Source organism: Gastrolobium bilobum, unplaced genomic scaffold, assembly GCF_033153095.1.
Source record: "Gastrolobium bilobum isolate Gb01-03AN ecotype WA unplaced genomic scaffold, APGP_CSIRO_Gbil_v1 utg24412, whole genome shotgun sequence".
Lineage (NCBI taxonomy): Eukaryota > Viridiplantae > Streptophyta > Magnoliopsida > Fabales > Fabaceae > Gastrolobium > Gastrolobium bilobum.
In genome coordinates, this window is record NW_026896224.1 from 1 (window position 1) to 8,792 (window position 8,792).

The 8,792-nt window shown below is 38.1% G+C and overlaps 1 non-coding gene across 1 annotated transcript; it reads right to left on the reverse strand.

Moving 5' to 3' along the window:
- Positions 1–8,468: 8,468 nt before the first annotated feature.
- Positions 8,469–8,575, reverse strand: LOC133298331 (small nucleolar RNA R71). The gene has a single exon (XR_009749785.1). It is a non-coding gene; the product is annotated as a small nucleolar RNA R71 (small nucleolar RNA).
- Positions 8,576–8,792: the final 217 nt, after the last annotated feature.

Consider the following 8,792-nt stretch of genomic DNA (forward strand, 5'->3'; position numbering starts at 1 on the left):
TTTGCCTTCTTTGACATATTTCCAATTTGTCATTACGAATTCTTGAGTTTGGGATTGTACTCTTGAGTGTTCTTGGAGATTCTGTTAAGAACTTAAAGAGAGCTATTGAGAGGAAAAAGGCAAGAGAGCACATTACACAAAAGCCTAATAGAGAGCAACAAACACGAGTGATACATTTTAAGAGTGTAAACACGTGAGCGAGTGGTGAGGTCCAATTTCTTTTATTCTTGTTCTTTTCCTTGAATTATGGCAGGTGCAGGTGGTGAAGGTAGCCCTCCTCGTGAGAGAGAAAACAGGTTGCTAATCGATGCCATTATGGATCGAATGCAAACGATGATGAGGGAGCAAACAGAGGACTTATATGAGAGAATTGAGCACTTAGAAAATCAAGGGACTCATGATGATGATGGAGGTAGAAGAAGGGTTGATAGAAGGAGAAGAGATAATGAGGATGTTGCTAGAGAGGATATAATTAAGGGGGTGAAGCTTAATATACCATCTTTTATGCATGGACTGAATAGTGACATAAGGGATGTTGTGGAGTTGCAAAATTATGTGGAGTTGGAGGATTTAGTGCATCAAGCTAGTAAGGTAGAACAACAACTCAAGAGAAAGGGTGTCATGAGGAAAAACTCTTCTAATTTTAATTCTTCAAGTTGGAAGGACAGAAATAAGAAGGAGGGAGGTACTTCATCAAGCAACCCCACTGCTGCACCTCAAAGGACTCAAATTAAGTCCAATGAGACCCCTAAGAAGACAAGGAATAGTGAAATAAAATGTTTCAAGTGTTTGGGAAGAGGTCACATAGCTTCAGAATGTCCAACTAAGAAGACTATGTTACTTAAAGAGGATGGAGAGATTACTAGTGAGTCTTCTTCAGATTCTGCCTCACATGATGATGAAGATGAGTATGACGAGGAAATTATACCGGAAGGAGATTTGTTTATGGTAAGAAGGATGTTGGGTAGCCAAGTAAAAGACATGGATGATAGTCAAAGAGAGAACATTTTTCATACTAGATGCCTTATCCAAGGAAAGGTATGTTCTTTAATTATTGATGGAGGGAGTTGTACCAATGTTGCAAGTGCTAGAATGGTGTCTAAATTGGGCATGGAAACCAAACCTCACCCGCTGCCATATAAGCTTCAATGGCTTAGTGAGGATGGTGAAGTGACCGTAAGCAAACAAGTGGAGGTGAACTTCTCCATAGGAAAGTATGATGATACAGTTTTATGTGATGTGGTACCAATGGAGGCTTGTCATTTGCTTCTTGGGAGACCTTGGCAATATGATAAGAAAGTTATGCATGATGGTTACACCAACAAATTCTCTTTTGTGCATGAAGAACGCAAGACTATTCTTGCACCTTTGACTCCAAGAGAAGTTAGTGAGGATCATTTGAAAATGAGAGATAAAAGAAAGCAAGAGAGAAAAGAAAGTGGAGAGAAAAAGGGGAAAGAGAGTGGAAGAGAGCAAGAAAAAAGAGAAAAACACAAAATTTGTTTATAAAAGAAAAAAGAGGTGAAAAAGGCTATACAATTGAAAAAGCCAATGCTCTTACTTTTGAGTAAAGAGTGTAAAAAACAAAGATGCCAGTCCTACTAATTTCCAACGAAGGTTGAAGACTTGATGAAAAGAGGATGGGTGCAAGAAAGCTTAAGTCCATGTGCAGTCCCAATCCTTTTAGTGCCTAAGAAAGATGGAACCTGGAGAATGTGCACTGACTGTAGAGCCATCAATAACATCACGGTAAAGTATAGACATCCTATTCCTAGATTGGATGATTTATTGGATGAATTGCATGGTGCTTGTTTCTTCTCTAAAATTGATTTAAAAAGTGGATACCATCAAATTAGGATTAGAGAAGGGGATGAATGGAAAACAACTTTTAAAACTAAATATGGGCTGTATGAATGGTTGGTTATGCCCTTTGGTTTAACCAATGCTCCTAGTACCTTCATAAGACTAATGAATCATGTGTTAAGGGAGTTTCTAGGAAAGTTTGTTGTGGTTTATTTTGATGATATTCTGATTTATAGCAAATCCTATGATGATCATCTTGTGCACTTGAGGTATGTTGTGGAAGCACTAAGGCATGAGAAATTGTATGCTAACATGGAAAAATGTGTGTTTTGTATAGACCATGTTGTTTTTCTTGGTTTTGTTGTTAGCTCACAAGGAGTGCAAGTTGATCAAGAGAAGGTGAAATCTATTCAAGAGTGGCCAACTCCTAAGAATGTAAGTGAGGTGAGAAGCTTTCATGGCTTAGCTAGTTTCTATAGGAGATTTGTTAAAGATTTCAGTACCATAGCTGCACCCTTGAATGAAGTGATTAAAAGGCATGTTGGTTTTAAATGGGGTGAGAAACAAGAGAAAGCCTTTGCTGCCCTCAAAGATAAATTAACTCATGCACCTATTCTTGTATTGCCTAATTTTTCTAAATCTTTTGAGATTGAATGTGATGCATCTAATGTGGGGATAGGGGCTGTTTTGATGCAAGAGGGGCATCCCATTGCCTATTTTAGTGAAAAACTGAATGGGGCTGCTCTTAATTATTCCACATATGATAAGGAATTGTATGCATTGGTAAGGGCTTTGCAAACATGGCAACACTATCTCTTGCCCAAAGAGTTTGTCATCAACAGTGACCATGAGTCCTTAAAGTACTTAAAAGGACAAGGCAAGCTTAACAAAAGGCATGCCAAATGGGTAGAGTTCTTGGAGCAGTTTCCCTATGTGATCAAGAACAAGAAAGGTAAGTCTAATGTAGTTGCAGATGCACTTTCAAGAAGGTATGCTTTGTTCTCTACTCTTGAAACTAAGTTTATTGGTTTTGATCATATTAAGGCATTGTATGAGCATGATCCAGACTTTGCACAAATCTATGAAACTTGTGTGGATGCTGCTCAAAATGGATTCTTTAGGCATAATGATTACTTATTTAAAGAAAAGAGATTGTGTGTTCCTAAAGGTTCTATTAGGGAATTACTTGTGAAAGAGGCACATGCGGGGGGATTAATGGGACATTTTGGAATCCAAAAGACTCTAGACATGCTGCATGAACATTTTTATTGGCCACACATGAAGCGTGATGTACATAAATTGTGTGAAAGATGCATTGTATGTAAGCAATCTAAGTCTAAATTATTGCCTCATGGGTTGTATACTCCTTTACCTATTCCAGATTGCCCTTGGATTGATATTTCTATGGATTTTGTGTTAGGACTACCTCGGTCTAAAAATGGTAAAGATTCTATTTTTGTTGTGGTGGACAGGTTTTCTAAGATGGCACATTTTATTCCGTGCAAAAAAGTTGATGATGCAATCCATATTGCTGATTTGTTCTTCAAGGAAGTGGTAAGACTCCATGGACTTCCAAGAAGCATTGTCTCTGATCGTGATACTAAATTCTTAAGCCATTTTTGGAGGAAATTATGGAGTAAGTTGGGGACTAAACTTCTCTTTTCTACTACTTGTCATCCACAAACTGATGGCCAAACTGAGGTAGTGAATAGAACTCTTTCTTCTCTTTTGAGGGTTGTAGTTAAAAAGAACATCAAGTCATGGGAACAATGTTTGCCCCACGTTGAGTTTGCATATAACCGGGCAGTTCATAGTGCTACTCATTATTCTCCTTTTGAAATTGTTTATGGCTTTAACCCTCTCACTCCTCTTGATTTGCTACCTTTGCCTAACAACTCTATTTTTCAACATAAAGATGGTAAGAGTAAGGCTGAATATGTGCGAAAACTACATGAAAGGGTAAAAGCAAACATTGAGAAAAAGGTAGAGAGCTATGCTAAGCAGGCAATAAAGGAAGGAAGAAGGTACTTTTTGAACCAGGTGATTGGGTTTGGGTTCATTTGCGAAAAGAGAGGTTCCCTTCCCAAAGGAAATCTAAGCTTCAACCAAGAGGAGATGGCCCTTTCCAAGTGCTGTCCAAAATTAATGATAATGCCTACAAAATAGACCTTCCTGGTGAGTATGGTGTAAGTGCTACTTTTAATGTGGCTGATTTGTCCCTTTTTGATGCAGGAGACGAGGATTACAATTTGAGGACAAATTCTTCTAAAGAAGGAGGGAATGATGAGGACATAGGAGGTGGCATGACCAAGACAATAAACTTGGAGGACATACAAGGTCTTGGAGGCCCAATGACAAGAGCAAAAGCTAAAAAGGATAAAGAGGCTCTAAATCTCTTGGTGACCACTTTACTTGAGACAAGCCCAAGTCTAAAGGAAGAAGAGCCCAAAATGATACACTTAATTAAAATTGAAGACCTTGAAGAATAAGCCTCAATGGATATGCATGGAGGCTTTATTTTACTTGGCCCAAATTCTGCACTTAATTTTTTATTTTCTTATATTTAGTTAAACTTTTTGTAATAAGGCTTATTGGGCTGGATTATTGGGTTGTCTATCTTCTTTTATGTGTAAGTACTTTTAGGTTAAACTCAATATGGTTGTTGCCCACTATATAAGGGAACACCATGGCTTTTGAAGACAGATTTGGAATATCAAGTTAACCTATTTTGGTGAGACTAGTTCTCTTGGGTTCTTTTGAGAATCTCTGAACTTATCAAGGGCATCAATCCTTGTGGCGTTCTTGGGCTTATCAATTCTTTCGAATTGTGGCGCCTACCTATAATCCTTAAACTCCAATTTCGTTCTATATTATCTTGGATTCATATCTCTCGAATTCCTTATCCTTTTCCGGTGATTCTTGTGCCAAAATCGTGATTCAGGAAGCCATCTTTCACCTCGTTTTGGAATCACCCAAATCCGAGGTCTGTAGCGTGAGATACGCTCTGTTCTTAACAGGTCGTGTTGGTGGATGAATTTGGGGTTAGAATTCCATTCCTAGTAGATCCATTCCTCCATTCCTATTGGGGATCATATCATATTGGCATGATGCCTTCCACTGGCATCTCTCATGACCCTATGGCTTCATTCGTTTCTTGACGGTTACGCCTTTCCACGTGTCACTCATTAATTGGAGATTTGTGCATCGTGGAACGTGAGTTGTCCTAGATTATCTCAGGTCATCATAGCGTGCATTAAATGCCTGCACTGAACAATTACTTCTTTACCCTTGGCCTTTCAGCTCTTCTTTGGCCTTTCGTTTTTGTAACATCCTAGGTGCTGACAATTGTATGGTTAGTGAAAGAGCTAACGTACAATCGAATCGGGAATTATTAAAGTAAGAAGAGCTCTATGTGATCTGGGAGCTAGTGTTAACTTGATGCCTCTTTTCTTTTGCACAATCTTTGGGAATAACGGAGACAAAATCTACCTTGATGTCTCTCTAATTTGCTGATCGATCCATCAAGATGCCGGAAAGAGTGCTAGAAGATGTCCTTGTAAAGGTAAATGATTATATATTTCAAGCTTATTTTGTTGTGCATAATATGGAGGAAGACGATAACATGCCTCTCATCTTGGGGAGACCATTCTTAGCAACTGCTAGGACATTGATAGATGTGGAGCAAGGACAAATGATCTTTAGAGTTAATGGTGATGAATTCAAGATGAATTTTTTTGAGGCTATGAAGTATCCTGGCGATAAAGATGTCTGCTTTCAGATTGATGTAATAGAAGAAGCAGTTTCAGAGAAGATTATTGAAGAAGCAAATACTCCCACTATTGAAGATCAATTTGCAGACATTTTGCACTCCTTAGAGCTACTGAATAATGATCAATTAACTGAGGTAGTTAAAGTCATTGATTCAATTGAAGTTTCAAATGCACAGAAATAAGAGCTTGTTGAATTGACCGGGAAACCTAAAGGTCAAGTTTACTACATTGATGAGAAGGAAGTTGATGAAGGGAACAAGAAGGAAGTCAATTAGAAGTATGAGGAACGCAAGCCAAAAGTTAAGATGGAAAAACCCAGGAGCAAAGGAAAACATGTAAAGACTAAATTTAGAATTTCTGAGGCAACTCCATCCCATCCATCTGTGTAGGATTATAATGGAAGGGCACGACACTGGACCAAGAAGATTGGTTCATCAATGGTTGCATGCTTCCGACCACCGTAATCATGAGGGGTATGTCAGGCTCGTGACGTTAAACGAGTGCTACTTGGGAGATGATGGGACGAAAATTCGCTCCCATCTAAGTCCATTTTGATGGCAAAATACCATTCGTTCCCTCATCTGATGAGCAACTTTAGCACTAAAAGAACATGTTTAATATCTTATTGACAAAAACACAGTGGGGAACGGATGGTGACGTAATCCTTTGGAAAATATATAAAAAAGGGAACGAATTGGGGACATTGAATACACCTGCTTCACTCACTCAATCTCTCTGACCACTTTTCAGGAAACGTTGAAAAGAAGCATAAGCGGTGCAACAATCAAGCAAGAGGAAACGTGCGCAGTAGGGAGTAAACGGTTCTTATTGGTTAAGTGGAAAGCAAGGCATGAGGATGATCAGAAGGAAAGACAAATCTCAACAATAATTGTCCCATCCAACCACTTGCGCCCCTCAAAGCACTGTTCACACTGCCTCTTTCATGCAGTCAAGAAAACAACTCCAAGAGAATTACCCACTTTGCCCTTCACTCTTCTGCCTATAAATAGGACGTTCCAGCACGAAAAACATCATCCAATTCCTTAAGAAGAGATCACTTAGTTTATTTTGTAGTTTTCTTTTATATAGTTTTAGCTGTAGTTAAGTGACAATACTTTTTCTCTATTCTGTATCACCCATATTCTCACGAGCAACAACCATATTCTCCACTTTCTATTTTATTATAACCTAATTTTTTTCCATTTAAATATAAGTGTTATTTCTCTCCTTTTCGCTCGTTATCTCTGAACTGAATCTCAGGTCTATGAGATTTTATTTTAGAATAATTATGTTAAAAGTAATAGCAATGGGCTAAACTATCTGTGGAACGGAAAAGCTGCAAAGTTCTTAAAGAATTATTTTCAAAACTTTTGTACTGAGCTTTTGTATTTCTCTGGTTAAGTAAGCTATATTCATTGTGTATCAATGGAAATTGAACACATACTGAGAAAGAAACTTCCATAAGGAAGGGATTTAAGACAGCTTAACCAGAGGGGGAAGGCAGTGTTGTGGAAACAACACTGCTGGTTGCCTTAGGAATAAGAGACCACCTCGTTCATTTGAAGGTCCTGTACTAAGTAACTGTTGGAGTCAAGGGAGCCATAGGAATATGGAAACTTGTGAGCCATTTAGTCCTTGAGTTGAGGAATCAGAGGTTGGCAGTGAAGAGACTGGAACAAAGACAAAAATGTTAAGTATTGAGTAGAGAAAATAGCTATTTAAGAATGGAGCAGTGGATCTGTTCCTTCTGTTTAAACTATTTTAATCCATCCACATTGTTGTCTCTTAATTACTGTTATTACTATTTGTATTTTTTTCTCTTTATTCAATCTTGTATCTATAAATCTCTCATGAATATTGATATTCCTTCTCTCAACAAGAAGGGTATCATACATAACGAAGCGATGAACTGTTTGTTGTCGTCAGATTGAACCTACTGTTCTTGAGGAACATTGTCAAGACAGTAGGGAACGTTTGACCAAACAGGTCAATTACTAACTTTTCTTTTCATTTTCATTCTTTTTAAAATAGTTTAAGGAATTAATTAGAGTTCTATCCTCGTGGGAATGATAATCTGGGAACTAATAGTCCCTTTATTACTTGATGCGTGCACTTGCGCACTTGGGTTGAAAGTAAGAGAACACAAGTGTTTTCTCTTACTGAACTAGAATGTTCTTCATCATAATATATTTTACACCCAACAACCTTTTGACCCAAGAAGTTTTTGGCGCCGTTACCGGGGATAGACACACTAAGTTTTTTCCTTATTACTATTTTAAGTACATACTCTGTATATTTCATCTTCATTCTTCTATCTTATTCTATCACATATTTGTTGTTCATATTATATGTGTTTTATGGTTTATAAGTGAAGAGTCTGAAACAGATTCTCACCACTCCACTGAAATACTTGAGTTCTTCTTTGACCCTGAACCAGAACGTACTTTACGTAGGAGAAGAAGAGATCTCAGGGAAAATATTTGTGAAAATATGGCTGATCATAATAACAATAATGATGAAATTCCTCCTGAACAGAACTTCAGAGCTCTGGCTGCTCCTTTCAGGAATAGACCAGAAAGGGGAGTGATCCTTCCCCCATTAGCTCCCAACTTTGAACTCAAAACTATCATGTTTCACATGATCAGGGAAGCAGGAGTCTTCAATGGACTCCCTGTAGAAGATCCTTACACACACCTCACACACTTCCAAGATATCTGTGATAATTTTAGAACTTAGGGTGTAACAGAGGAAAGTGTGAGAATGAGGCTGTTTCCTCATTCCTTGGGCTCAAAAGAAAAAACATGGATGAAAACCCTCACCCCTGGTTCAATACACTCTTGGGAGGAACTTTCTAATAAGTTCATAGAAAGATTTCTCTCTATGTCTCGCCAAGCTGATGTTAGAGCAGAGCTGTCTAATTTTAGAATGTATTATGAAGAAAATCTCTATGAAGCTTGGGAGATATATAAAGATATCATTAGAAAGTGTCCTAACCATGGGGTGGAAAGTTGGGGAATTTTACAGTCTTTTTATAAAGGGATTGATCATACTTCTCAATCACATTTAGACTTTGTTGCAGGAGGATATTTCTTTACAGGAACTCTTGAATCCAGGTACGAAATCATAGAAGGCACTACAGAAAGATGTCTCCAATGGCCACTAGACAGGGTGATCCCAGTAAGGAAACCAGGCCTGCTAGAATTAGACAAACAAACTGCC